At 42.5% G+C, this 15,207-nt stretch overlaps 1 protein-coding gene across 5 annotated transcripts in view; it reads left to right on the top strand.

Moving 5' to 3' along the window:
- Positions 1–15,207, top strand: part of LOC106580258 (DENN domain-containing protein 4B) — a 38,817-nt gene that overhangs the window by 1,809 nt on the left and 21,801 nt on the right. The gene's annotated exons all lie outside the window — the stretch shown is intronic.

Raw genomic sequence — 15,207 nt, 5'->3', positions numbered from 1 at the left:
ATAGAGCCGACATGGAAATGAATAATATTCAAAGTATTTTGAAAATCCTAGAAATATATATTTTCCCAAGTGGCGCAGCGGTCTAAGGCACTGTATGTCAGTGCAAGAGGCGTCACTCCAGTACCTGGTTCGAATCCAGGCTGCATCACATCCCGCTGTGATTGGGAGTCCCATAGGGCGGCGCACAATTGGCCCAGCGTCGTCTGGTGTAGGCCATCATTATAAATAACAATTTGCTTAACTGACTTGCATAGTTAAATAAAGGTTCAATAAATATGAAGATCCCCAAAATGTTAATTTTAAGCTCAAATAACTATAAAAATAAAGTTTCCTTGCCGGCAGAATCTCTGAGCCCATGGGTCCCACTCGCCTTGGGTGGGTGCTCTGCCAGTGGGGAATACCTCAAAGAATGATACTCTCAATGCCATAACGTTACTATTTTGACAGCATCATGCATCTTGCCCCAAGTCTGTCATTGTTTTGATTTATCTTATCATTTTGGCAATGAGGTCGTTTGGATATTCTGCCCATTTACAATGTTTCTGTTTCATGTTTCTGCAGATGTTGTCTTGCCCATTCACCCTCTGAATGGCACACATACACAATCCATGTCTCAAGGCTTAGAAATTCTTTAATCTGTCTCCTCCTCTTCATCTACATTGATTGAAGTGGATTTAACAAGTGACATCAACAAGGGATCATAGCTTTCACCTGGTCAGTCTATGTCATGGAATGTTTTGTACACTCAGTGTATAGTGTCGGTCTCATGGCATGGCCTCACTATCTGTTCCTGATGTTTAAACATTACTGTGTTACAAACCCCTGTTAAAATAACAATTCGCACATGTCATATTTTTATTTTATTTTAACCTTTATTTAACTAGGCAAGTCAGTTAACCTGTCTGGGAACGTGGGACGCTTTACCCTAGTCAACAGCCAGTGGAATCGCATCACGCGAAATACAAAACCTCATAAATGCTATAAACTTCAATTTCTCAAACATATGACTATTTTACACCATTTTATAGATACACCTCTCCTGAATCGAACCACGTCGTCCGATTTCAAAAAGGCTTTACAGCGAAAGCAAAACATTAGATTATGTCAGGAGAGTACCCTACCAAAAACAATCACACTGCCATTTTCAAAGCAACTAGATGCATCACAAATACCCAAAACACAGCTAAATGCAGCACTAACCTTTGACAATCTTCATCAGATGACACTCCTAGGACATTATGTTACACAATACATGCATTTTTTGTTCGATAAAGTTCATATCTATATATAAAAACAGCATTTTACATCGGCGCGTGACGTTCAGAAAATATTTTCCCTCAAATGCTTCCGGTGAAGCAGTGCTACAATTTACAAAATTACTATTCGAAAACATTGTTAAAATGTAATATTGTCATTCAAAGAATTATAGATTAACATCTCGTGAATGCAACCGCATTGCCAGATTTAAAAATAACTTTACTGGGAAATCACACTTTGCAATAAACGACGTGGTATGCTCAGGAAAAATAGGCTAGGCGATACATGTTAGCGCCATCTTGGAACCATCTAAAATCAAAAATACTATTGTAAATATTCCCTTACGTTTGATTATCTTCATCAGAAGGCACTTCCAGGAAACCCAGGTCCACAACAAATGTAGTTTTGTTCAAAAAAGTTAATAATTTATGTCCCTATAGCTCCTTCTTGTTAGCGCGTTCCGAAGGCTACTCATAATGTACTGGTCGTCACGAATGTGCAAAAAACATATATTTACGTTCGTTCAAACATGTCAAACGTTGTATAACATAAATCTTTAGGGCCTTTTTCAACCAGAGCTTCAATAATATTCAAGGCGGACGATTGCATTGTCTTACTAAACGTTTCGGAACAAAAGGGTTCCCAAGGGCGCCCGCGTCATAGTAGTAATGGCCCTCCCCCTGTGACCAACTTCCCAAGCCTCTCTTTGGGTCAGTTTCTACCATAGAAGACTCAAACCACTTTGTTAAGACTGTTGACATCTAGTGGAAGCCGTAGGAAGTGCTAAATGATTAAAAAGTCCCTGTGTGTTTCAATGGCAAAGGTTTGAAGTGATTCCACACATCAGATTTCCACTTCCTGTTAGGATTTGTCTCAGGGTTTTGACTGCCATATGAGTTCTATTATACTCACAGACACCATTCAAACAGTTTTAGAAACTTTAGTGTTTTCTATCCAAATCTACTAATTATATGCATATTCTAGTTACTGGGCAGGAGTAGTAACCAGATTAAATCGGGTACGTTTTTTATCCGGCCGTGCAAATACTGCCCCCTATCCCCAACAGGTTTTAAGAACAAATTCTCATTTACAATGATGTCCTAGGAACAGTGGGTTAACTGCCTTGTTCAGGGGCAGAACAACAGATTTTTACCTTGTCAGCTCGGGGATTCGATCTAGTAACCTTTTGGTTACTGGCCCAACGCTCTTACCACTAGGCTACCTGCCACCCCTGAGCTCAATATCGACATGCTGTCAGTAATCCTCACCATCCATTCTTGCCCTTTCATTCCTTACATATTACTCAATTCCAGACAAAATATAATAAATACGATTTCAACTTGACACACCTAGATTTTTATGTAGGGGTAAAATAAGCTGTAGATGTGTGGGCCTACTTTGTTGTGGTGTACTGAGCTCGCACAGAGAAGCACGCTGTCTAAATGTATCTATAGATGTTGTGGGCACAGGTTGGACAGATGGTTTAGACCATACGTTTCTTTACACTAATTTCTAAACTGGAGATAAGCTATTCTAAGTAGTAGAGGAACTGAGCCTACCTGACATGAAATGAGTAATGTTACAACTGCTATTCGCTGCTGGCTGGCCTACTTAGCTACTCCTCTGCATAGACAACGGAGTCTTGCATTGTTGATTGTTCCATATCTTCACCACTTACTTGTCACTCATTTTCCACTAGTGTTAGGTTAACCATGCGCCAACTAATTAATCAGCATTGATTTAGCAAAACACATTTGGTACAGTACCATCTTAATTCCTCTACCTAGTTTGGGATCTTCATAAAGAATAGCATCTAATGACGTTTACCCATACAATTATGAACAACGTCATGCAGGAAAATGTGTGTTTCTTTGGGAAGTCTTTTTGTGACACAACTAAAAGTCTACTGACTATGTTTCCACCCATCGCCGCAAAACCCATAAGGCATGATGAGAACTTTCTCAAAAACCCCATGCATCTAAAGCACTCAATGTAGCCTAGTAGTAGAATTTAGGACATAGTTTCCGGAGGGTACTTGCAGTCCTCATTTAGGTCTACTTATCAGCTTTTGCTAACTATGGCTCTCCAGTGTTCTTTCACAGACTCCTCCTCCTCATGTCAGTAGACAGTAGTCTGTCTGCATGATACCTGAGATTGTGATCACACTTGGGACCTGTCACCTCTTGTTAGGGGTTTGCTACAGCTGGGGAATGTTTCTTGAAGAAAGGCACCTCAAAGCAACACATTGTCAGTGTTCATAACTCTCTGGCCACTAGGGTTGGGGGTCAATTACATTTCAATTTAGTCAAGAAATTCTAATTCCACAATTGAAGGTTGCTTTTTACTTTGAATTATGATTTTTCAATTTCTGAATAGAACCTGAATGCTCAAAGTATAGTCTGATCGTGAAGTGTTATAGCCTAGTCTCCAACAGTCTGTCCCTCACTTCTTACCTACTCTCCTCAGCATTCCACCTTTAGTGTTTACACTATCTCCCAGGACTCCCAGTTCCCTTTCACATCATATCTCATTGCAGAGGTAGGCTATGCTTTGTGCATGAGGGATTGCGTATGTTTCTGCTTAACCTTTCACACTAGTGCATTTACATAAAAGCCTGTAAGTTAATGCAAAATATAATGGTCCATGTCGAATGTCATAACAATGAAGTGGAAACGGAATGTTTAGAAGGAGGAACCAGGGTTAGTCTTGAGACATGTTCATTTGGCTATTACAGGGAAGGTGTCTGTATGATGTCATCATACCAGCCAGCAGCCATATTCCATTTCATCTCAATAGTGAAATTTGGCCTCATTCCTCACCAAGTTTATCAAACCACTGACCCTTGCTTTATGACCCAGTGTCACACATTCTATCTCGCCCTCCATTTGGAAAATCTGACCATAATTATATCCTCCTGATTCCTGCTTACAAGCAAAAACTAAAGCAGGAAGTACCAGTGACTCGCTCAATACAGAAGTGGTCAGATGATGCGGATGCTACGCTACAGGACTGTTTTGCTAGCACAGACTGGAATATGTTACGGGATTCATCCAATAGCATTGAGGAGTATACCACCTCAGTCACCGGCTTCATCAATAAGTGCATCAACGACGTCGTCCCAGCAGTGACCGTACGTACATTTCCAAACCAGAAGCCATGGATTACAGGCAACATCCACACCGAGCTAAAGGCTAGAGCTGCTGCTATCAATGAGCAGGACACTAATCCAGACGCTAATCCCACTATGTTATTGCCGTGCATGGTCTTCAGACGAACCACCAAACAGGCAAAGCATCAATACGGGACTAAAATTGAATCCTACTACACCGGATTTGACGCTCGTCGGAAGTGACAGTTCTTGAAAACTATTACGGATTACAAATGGAAACCCAGCCGTGACCTGCCCAGTGACGCGAGCCTACCAGACGAGCTAAATGCCTTTTATGCTCGCTTTGAGGCAAGCAACACTGAAGCATGCATGAGCGCACCAGCTGTTCCAGACGACTGTATGATCACACTCGCCGTAGCTGATGTGAGCAAGTCCTTTATACAGGTCAACATTCACAAAGCCAGGACGTGTACTCAAAGCCAGACGGATTACCAGGACGTGTACTCAAAGCATGCACGGACCAACTGCCAAGTGTCTTCACTGACATTTTCAACCTCTCCCTGACCAAGTCTGTAATACCTACATGTTTCAAACAGACCACCATAGTCCCTGTACCCATGAAAGCAAAGGTAACCTGCCTAAATTATTGCTGCCCCATAGCACTCACATCGGTAGCCATGAAGTGCTTTGAAAAACTGGTCATGGCTCATATCAACATAATCGTGCCAGAAACCCTAGACCCACTCCAATTCGCATACTGCCCCAACAGATCCACAGATGACGCAATCTCAATTGCACTCTACACTGCCCTTTCCCTCCTGGACAAAGGGAACACCTATGTGAGAATGCTGTTCATTGACTACAGCTCAGCGTTCAACACCATAGTTCCCACAAATGTCATCTCTAAGCTAAGGACCCTGGGATTAAACACCTCCCTCTGGATCCTGGACTTCCTGACGGGCTGCCCCCAGGTGGTAAGGGTAGGCAACAACACATCTGCCACGCTGATTCAACACTGGGGCCCCTCAGGGGAGCTCCTGGACTATAAGAATAGGAGGGCCGAACAGGCCCCCATTCACATCGACGGGACTGAAGTGGAGCGGGTTGAGAGCTTCAAGTTCCTTAGTATCCACATCACCAACAAACTATCATGGTCCAAACACACCAAGACAGTTGTGAAGAAGACAAAAAAGATTTGGCATGGGTCCCCAGATCCTCAAAGTTTTACAGCTGCACCATCAAGAGTATACTGACCGGTTGTATCACTGCCTAGTATGGCAACTGCTCAGCATCTGACCGTAAGGAGGGTAGTGCGTACAGCCCAGTACATCCAGGACCTATATACTAGGCCGTGTCAGAGGAAAGACCAACAAATTGTCAGACTCCAGTCACCCAAGTCATAGACTGTTCTCTCTGCTACCGCATGGCAAGTGGTACTGGAGCGCCAAGTCTAGGACAAAAAGGCTCCATAACAGCTTCCAAGCCATAAGACTGCTGAACAATTAATTAGACTGTCTACACTTTGTTTTTACGCTGCTGCTACTCGCTATTTATTATCTATGCATAGTCACTTTACAAATTACCTGGACTAACCTGTACCCCCACACATTGACCCGGTACCCCCTGTATATAGCCTCATTATTGTTATGTACATTTGTTGTTACTTTTTGATTGTTTTTGTTTTTAATTTTTTTCTTCTTCTATACTTTAGTTTATTTAGTGAATATTTTATTAACTCTATTTCTTGAACTGCATTGTTGGTTAAGGGCTTGTAAGTAAGCATTTTAGTGGGGCAGCAGGTAGCCTAGTGGTTAGAGCATTGGACTTGTAACTGAAAGATTGCAAGATCAAATCCCCAAGCTGACAAGGTTAAAAATAAATAAGTATTTGATTTAAAAATCTGTCGTTCTGCCCCTGAACAAGGCAGTTAACCCACTGTTCCTAGGCCGACATTGACAATAAGAATATGTTATTAACTGACTTGCCTCGTTAAATAAAGGTAAAATAAAATTTCACGGTGATGCTTGTTGTATTCGGCACGTGACAAATACAATTTGATTTGATTCTGAGGGAAGGCTAGAGTCCTTCCCAGATGTGTGTGGCCCTCCCTCGTCATCATAAGAAAAGAGGAATGAGGGTGTTGAAAGTGCTTAGGCAGCTGTCACAGCTGCCAGAAAGAAATAATACAGTGTGAGGAAGTGGCATTTCATCCAACTACTGAATATCAGATTAGGAAGTGGGGGTAGTGTTGGGAGAATATAATGTGAGTAGGTTTGTGGGATTATGCAGGTTGGGTCTACTTCTGTTGGAGTCTAGGTGCAGCCTATTTGTTATTCCTCTCTCCATTCTCCACAACAAAGTCAGGTTGGGAGGCCGTTGAAACTCATGCAACTCCTCTGTTAGCCTGAAACTGTGTGTCGTGTCAACCCCTCTCCTCTCATACAGGGTCACTCCTAAAAGCAAACCTGATGTTGTTGAAGAAACAGGCTTAGTAACAGTCAGTCTGTCACCTGTCCAAGAATCTCTCCTTTGTACTGCTGTAACAGCAGCATTATACACTGTCCTGGTTCACAATGCTTAGCCCTGTATTGCAACTGTTGGGTTGTCTGCACTCGCGTACACTCTGATTAGCTCTGAGAACAGCTCTATAGCCTTCAGCTCCATTGGCAAACGGCCAATGTCAAGATTATGTAGCCATCTGCGATGGATGTCTCCTCTTTTCACTTGCATCCTGTATCTTTTCCTCACTAGCTATGGCTAACGCAGTGTAAATGACTGTTTTCAAAACAGAGCATCACTTAAGCCTCATACCGTGTGTAATATGTAGGATTACTGTATGCTGCATTATGCAGCACAAAGAGGAGAAATGATGTCAAGTTTTAATAGGGAAATGCATGAATATCAGTTATATGCACACACTCACACAGCCTCAAACACAAGCAAACACTGCACCAGCCAGCCACATTTATACAGTGAGGGAAAAAAGTATTTGATCCCCTGCTGATTTTGTACGTTTGCCCACTGACAAAGAAATGATCAGTCAATAATTTTAATGGTAGGTGTATTTGAACAGTGAGAGACAGAATATAACAACCAAAAAATCCAGAAAAAGGCATGTGAAAAATGTTATAAATTGATTTGCATTTTAATGAGGGAAATAAGTATTTGACCCCTCTGCAAAACATGATTTAGTACTTGGTGGCAAACCCCTTGTTGGCAATCACAGAGGTCAGACGTTTCTTGTAGTTGGCCACCAGGTTTGCACACATCTCAGGAGGGATTTTGTCCCACTCCTCTTTGCAGATCTTCTCCAAGTCATTAAGGTTTCGAGGCTGACGTTTGGCAACTCGATACTTCAGCTCTCTCCACAGATTTTCTATGGGATTAAGGTCTGGAGACTGGCTAGGCCACTCCAGGACCTTAATGTGCTTCTTCTTGAACCACTCATTTGTTGCCTTGGCCGTGTGTTTTGGGTCATTGTCATGCTGGAATACCCATCCACGACCCATTTTCAATGCCCTGGCTCAGGGAAGGAGGTTCTCACCCACGATTTGATGGTACATGGCCCCGTCCATCGTCCCTTTGATGCGGTGAAGTTGTCCTGTCCCCTTAGCAGAAAAACACCCCCAAAACATAATGTTTCCACCTCCAAACACGGCGAGTTAAGCTGATGCCAAAGAGCTCCATTTTGGTCTCATCTGACCACAACACGTTCACCCAGTTGTCCTCTGAATCATTCAGATGTTCATTGGCAAACTTCAGACGGGCATGTATATGTGCTTTCTTGAGCAAGGGGACCTTGCGGGCGCTGCAGGATTTCAGTCCTTCACGACGTAGTGTGTTACCAATTGTTTTCTTGGTGACTATGGTCCCAGCTGCCTTGAGATCATTGACAAGATCCTCCCGTGTAGTTCTGGGCTGATTCCTCACCGTTCTCATGATCATTGCAACTCCACGAGGTGATCTTGCATGGAGCCCCAGGCCGAGGGATATTGACAGTTCTTTTGTGTTTCTTCCATTTGCGAATAATCGCACCAACTGTTGTCACCTTCTCACCAAGCTGCTTGGCGATGGTCTTGTATGCCATTCCAGCCTTGTGTAGGTCAACAATCTTGTCCCTGACATCCTTGGAGAGCTCTTTGGTCTTGGCCATGGTGGAGAGTTTGGAATCTGATTGATTGATTGCTTCTGTGGACAGGTGTCTTTTATACAGGTAACAAACTGAGATTAGGAGCACTCCCTTTAAGAGTGTGCTCCTAATCTCAGCTCGTTACCTGTATAAAAGACACCTGGGAGCCAGAAATCTTTCTGATTGAGAGGTGGTCACATACTTATTTCCCTCATTAAAATGCAAATCAATTTATAACATTTTTGACATGCGTTTTTCTGTATTTTTTGTTTTTATTCTGTCTCTCACTGTTCAAATAAACCTACCATTATAGACTGATCATTTCTTTGTCAGTGGGCAAACGTACAAAATCAGCAGGGGATCAAATACTTTTTTTCCCTCACTGTAGTCCACCTCGTTCAACGTCAGGGAATATATTGTCCACTGTAATAGGCTAATCCTTCAAATTCTGACGAGGCCCAGGGGAGACAGTTTTCCAGAAATCCTGAAAAGCTGCTGTTTAAGTGCTAGTCAGTTATCACACCAATACCAGGAGACATTTGAATTTGAATTCTAATACTTCAGCAACAACAGAGAGAGAAGACGAGTGCTGCTGAAGCCGTCTGAAGCATGTCTCTTTATTAGAGAGAGGGAGAACCGACTCTCTGAGCAGGCTTTAAATAGAAGCGTCGTTTGAAATAACCATTTCTAAGGAGTGCTGACAGTCAGAGACAGTGCCAGCCACGTGGCTCGATGGACGCTGCTGGAGCGGAATTAACAGCACTGGTGGCATGAACCCTGGTGTTAGGGCCACCGAGGCCCCGGAATCTGTTTGGCTCTCTGACTTTGGGTGAACCAACCAGAACTGTTATTAGAATCTTCTGTGGTCTTGAGAGTGGTGTGTCTTCCTTGCCCTGAGGTATTACCAGGGTGAATTCAGACACCCTGGACAATGTTGCGTTGTGACGTGGTCAGGGGACCATGCAGCCTGAGAGGCTCAGTGTTGGTTTTGTTCTTGACCCCTTTTAGTTTATGGCCTAGGAAAGTGAGTAGGAGGAGAGTGACTAGCAGAGGAATACTTTTTGTTTGAGGTTGAGAATTGAGACCAAGTAGGCCTAGTCGTGTTTTTTTGGAGTAAGCGAAATGACTAACCTTTCCCACTGAAATGACTAACCTTTCCCACTGAAATGACTAACCTTTCCCACTGTGGTTGCATGTATCAAGTTTCTTCAATTGAATTGTGGATGGAATTTAGATTGATCAAAGCATTATCAAGGAGCAACTCTGGAAGTTATCCACATCAAAGACACTCCTGCTCCCTGATCCTTAAGTTCTGCCAGCCTGTGTTGCAACATCAGCAAGACAATGTTTAAGAGCTACTTTGAAAATCCCCGAGTCAAATATAGAACAACACGTGGTGCATGCTGTTTACTATTGACTTGCTGAATACAAAGTGATGAATTAAAAATTAAACACAGTGTCCACATGAAGCTTATTAGGTAGCCCCCCCCCCCCCCCCCCCCCCCTTGCTGAGTCATGACTCATGTGTCATCTAGAGAGGTGTCAATACGTTTTTCTCAACCCCTGGACTGTGGACTGGCACTGGCCCATGAGATGTCACTTACTCGTACATCTGATCTAACACCAATTTTAGTCTACCCTCTAGTGCTAGTTTTAGTTAAGAAGCACTTACTCCGAGAAGCATAGCTTGTCGAATCCTGATAACTTCCAAAAACACTGGTGTAGGTCATGCCTTCTCTTTAGTGGTCTAATGGGCCAAGTTCACCTTCATAACAACATGCTGACTGGACAGAGAAGGATTTGTCCCCCCACCACTACAGTATTTAATCATCATACCCTTCAAGTTATGTTCACATTAATGGAAGGTTCCACTATCACTCTTCTAGGCCTACATTTTTCTCCTGGCAGCTCTGTTAAGTCAGAGTTGTGGTCTTTGGTAAACAGTGTGTGATAATGGATTTTTCTCACTGTCAACACTTTGGATAATGCTATTTTATTGTGGTGAGCTTGTGAAATGATCATTGTGGTGCAGTACTCCCCTCTGGGCCTCACTCTGTTCACTCTCTGTGTGTGAATGTATTTCCCCTCTTAACGTCATCACATGCTTGCCCCATGCACACAAAAGGAGCATTGTGGGCCGTCCGGGCCTCCATTTTAGGGTGGTATTGTGGCGAAGCCCCTGAGTTGGTGTGGGCGTGGTTGTACCAGCTACCAGGCATCTCTCTCCCCGTCGCTGACTTCCAGCATCATCTCACTGGGAAGAGCGACCCTGAATACCTCCTCTGTCACTAGCTGTGGCTCTGGTTGAAGGCCAGCTACGAACAGAAGCATTCTGACAAGCACAAAGGCACTGCCTCTGGACAGCATTCATCCCTAACAACTTTATCTTAAGCATTGTTTAGACAGGTAAATCAGCTGGCAAGCATATTTTGAGGAAGAATGTTTTGTATTAAGTTGCAAGATACAAGTATTTGTAACAGCTGTTAGCACTGTACATTCTGCTGTATTTACAATACATTTTGTGAGTGCTGTGGTGAGTATTTTAAATAATCTGGGAGTTTTTTTGAAAAATCTCCACAATTTTGTAATGTCAAAATGTTGCCCCAGCTATTCCATAACGCAAAGTAAAAATCTGTACTTTCGAGGGTGTTATTGACAAAGCCATGAAGGAATACCACGTGTGAAATGATGCGCGTAGCCCCTCTTCACACACATCATTTCACACATTCTCAAACATGTCAGGAGTTTGAGAACCTGCTGTATAGGAAGAGTGAGAGGGCCTGTCTGCCAGTTCGGGGGCAGGATGTCTAGCTGCCAAGCCTGAACAGAGCTCTCCTTGTCCATTTGGGGTGTTCTTATCACGAGCTCACACCTGGAGAGATGTGGGGGCGCGGGTTGACTGTTGTCACTACACTGGCTCAGAAATAACACTTCTCAATCGGTTGGAGGCAAGGCTACTCTGTAATTCACACACACATACACAGTGAGCTATAACTAACTGCTATATTTGACTGATATGGGGATTTAACCTACGTAAGGTAGAGAATCTCTCCTTTCCTCAAACGTTCATTGCGATGACTCATTCCTCAGTAGCTTGCGTTAGAGGTTTATAATCTTGTGGAAATATATATTCAAGCCTTTCCTGGCTGGTGCTCAACAAAAGCAGGTGAATTAAAAGAAGAACCAAACCCACGACCTGTTTTAAATATCTTGTGGCTTTTTTTATTTCCTGCTTGTTTGAAGCTACTGTTCTGAGGAGGTTGAGGTATGATGTGAGTGGCTGGAAGGCTTTCAATGGCAGTTTTGTTTCCGAGCATTAGCGTGCCTATTTCGACAAATTGCATAATCCACTGTTTCTCAATGAATTCTTGGTGAACCCTCAGGGTGCACACAAGACTTTGATTTTGTATGTTTAAGTATTGTATCACCCCACTGAATAATCACATCAGTAAATTATTATATCTGAAAAAACAGCCAGAGGGAGAGGCTGGCTGGCAAGTTCAAGATGCAGTGCAGACTAGATGGAGATGTGGGTAGCGACCCGAATTCATGTGCTCAACTTGTTTGAATATTATTTAATTTCTGTGTATGCCTGTGGATGTTATTTATGAGTCAGAAACTCTGACATTAGTTCAACCAAGCAGGGATGCACAACTCTAGTCCTTGACGTCCGCACTTGGTATCAGTCTGATTTATCAATGAAGTGCCAGGGAGGAAAGAACTATCAGAATGACAGACTAAAACAACCCCTCTTCTTAGCTCCACTTCTCCCATTCCATAGTAGGCCATGGTCCAATACTTCACATTGATGTCAGCTCGTGTGATCATGGGGGTGGTCCACTGCTTCCAGGCTGACGTGCACTGTCAGACACGTCATAATTCTGGGGAATAAGACCTTTACTGCTCTTGTTGCTTGTCTAAATATGGCGTATTCAATTCTAGATCTATGATGCACTGGGTTTCTTACTTCAAAAGCCTCTTGTCAGGATGTGGGCGCTCTAGTTCCAGAGCTCGCTCTCTCTCGCTCTCTCTCGTTCTCTCTCGCTCTCTCTCGTTCTCTCTCGCTCTTTCTCTTGCTCTCTCACTCTCTCTTGCTCTCTCTCTCGCTCAAACCACTGACAGTTTTAATGAATTCATTTCTCAGTTATGTTGACAAAGATATTGAAATGACTTGCAGTCGCAAGGATTGTGACCAATATTAAGACATGTTGGACATTGGGGCAATTCTGTTCTCAAAAGGGGTTTTCCAGTGTGTGTGTGTGTGTTTGTGTGTACATTCGCGAGCGCAAGCGTGTGTGTGTGGAGAGAGAGAGAGGGTGCACGTTACCATGTACATAGGGTATTATGAAAAGGGAACCAACAATTATTAGCCTACATCAGCAATTTCTGGAAAACCCTGAGGTTCAGTGTCCTTGATAAGTTCCTAGCAGGACAAAGCCTTTTTATTATAGTACCATTGTACTATAATCTAACAGATCCATTACACTGGTGTGGTTGTTTTGCATCAAATTCTGCACTGACATTTCCATAAGATAATAATACAATGAGCTCAAACTTTTGTGACAGTAATACATTTTTTGTTGTTTTAGCTCTGTACTCCAGCACTGGATTTGAAATGATACAATAACTGAGGTTAAACTGCAGACTGAGGCTATTTTAATACATATCGGGTGAATCGTTTATAAATTGGATGAAATTTGGATGCTACCATGATTACGGATAATCCTGAATGAATCGTGAATAACGATGAGTGAGAAAGTTAGACGCACAATCATCATACCCTGAAGACGTGCTAACCTGTCAACATTACAATAACAGGAGAGGTTAGTTATTGGGGGGGTATTATATTTGTGTGTCTAACTTTCTCATCATTATTCACAATTCATTCAGGATTGTCCGTAATCATGCTAGCATCCACATTAATGTAGAACTGTTCAGAAATATGTTCTATTCTTATTTACAATAAAAGTGACTCCAAAATGACACACTACATTATTTACCATTCATTTCTATTGGGCACAAAATGATCTGAAACACAACCAAAACAAACTGCAAATACATCCATCAAATGTCTAGTCACAAGCTTGATATAATCATTGTGTGCTATGAATATGGGACCAAATACTAAACTTTTGACTACTTTAATACACATATAAGTGAATTTGTCTCAATACTTTTGGTCCCCTAAGATGCTGGAACTATGTACAAACAGTTCTAAACGGTTCACCCGATATGGATGAAAATACCCTCAAATTAAAGCTGACAGTCTGCGCTTTAACCTCATAGTTATTGTATCATTTAAAATCCAAAGTGCTGGAGTACAGAGTTAAACAACAAAACATTTTAATTTTGGAGCTCACTGTATATTATCACCTCCTGTGTCCTGTCATAATTTCCCCCCTGGAGAAGTGTCACTAGGAAGGTACTGATGAACTCTTGGAATATAACAGGAAACAGGCTGCCAGTGGCCACTTCCTGTTTGCCAGATAACCTTTGGAGCCCAACCTGCATCGATTTCCTCTACTCTCACTTTTTGAAGGCCCTTTTAGTAATTCTCTCACTCTCTAGGCATGTATTACGCATTAATGTGCTAAATACAGTAGGCTACTAGTCTCAAGCATACTCGGTAGCAGGCTACAACTTTCGTTAGCCTAATCTCTGTTCAATCTTATGACTCTCGTTCTGGAAATGCCTGAAAAGCAGTTGTATCCGTGCCTTATCAGAGAGCAACAGATTGACAGCGCAAAGCAAACCCCCAGTCATCCTAAGCCTATTACGACTAGAAAGAACAAGAGAAAAACATTGGGCTGGTTGCAGAGAGAGAGGGGGAGAGCCTAGGTTACATAAGAGGGGTTTACTGGTACAGTTTCTACTGACTGTGACACAACAGCATCCTATTTTTATGCCCTCCAACCCTCCCCTCCACTTTCAGTGCACTTTTAGTTTAATCACACATTCATTTTGTAACTAAGCACAGTGGAAATAAAAACCCAACACACACTGTCCTGTCTTCCTAGCAGTCGTGACTTAACGACTCATCCGCTCTGTGAGGATGGCCTATCCATCCTGAATACATGCTGTTCTAGACAGTAATGCTCCCTCTGAAATGATTGGAGAGGGAATCCAGAGGGGAAAATTACATTCATGTGAATGGCCTCTTATGATTGACTTTTCATCCACATTATTTGTTTAATAATTCTCTGAATCGCTTTTTTTTTTTAAATCAGTTTTTAATTAGATTTGACGTATCTGTTGTTTGGTTAGTTTGGTTTACCTAACTATCGATGTTAGCTAGCTATCTAGCTAGCTTTAAATAGCTAGCTTTGAATGCCGCAACACTGCAGAAGCAAATAGGACTGCATTAGCAGAGATGACTTGCAGTAGTATAGATTGTCCACTACTCTGTCACAAAATGTATGGTGAGCCTGTGCGCCAGTAGCAGGAGTGGTATCTACAAAGGGTTAAGGTAGGGTTAGGCTTATCTACGAAGCCCAACCGACGGAGAGGAAATTGGTAATGGAGGGGTGTGCTCTATGCTGCTGAAGCTACGGACCTCCGCTGACCATCTGAAGTGCAACAACAAGCCTGATACCATCCATGACTTCTGAACTTTCTTGATTTGCCAACTGTATCACATTTATTGTTTTGTTTTCTTGTTGTATTTCCTGATGCATATGAAATCCAACTTTTAGTTGCCATGTATACTGAAATT

Source organism: Salmo salar, chromosome 02, assembly GCF_965601325.2.
Source record: "Salmo salar chromosome 02, fSalSal1, whole genome shotgun sequence".
In the NCBI taxonomy this organism is placed as follows: domain Eukaryota; kingdom Metazoa; phylum Chordata; class Actinopteri; order Salmoniformes; family Salmonidae; genus Salmo; species Salmo salar.
This window is presented reverse-complemented; position numbering and strand designations above follow the sequence as displayed.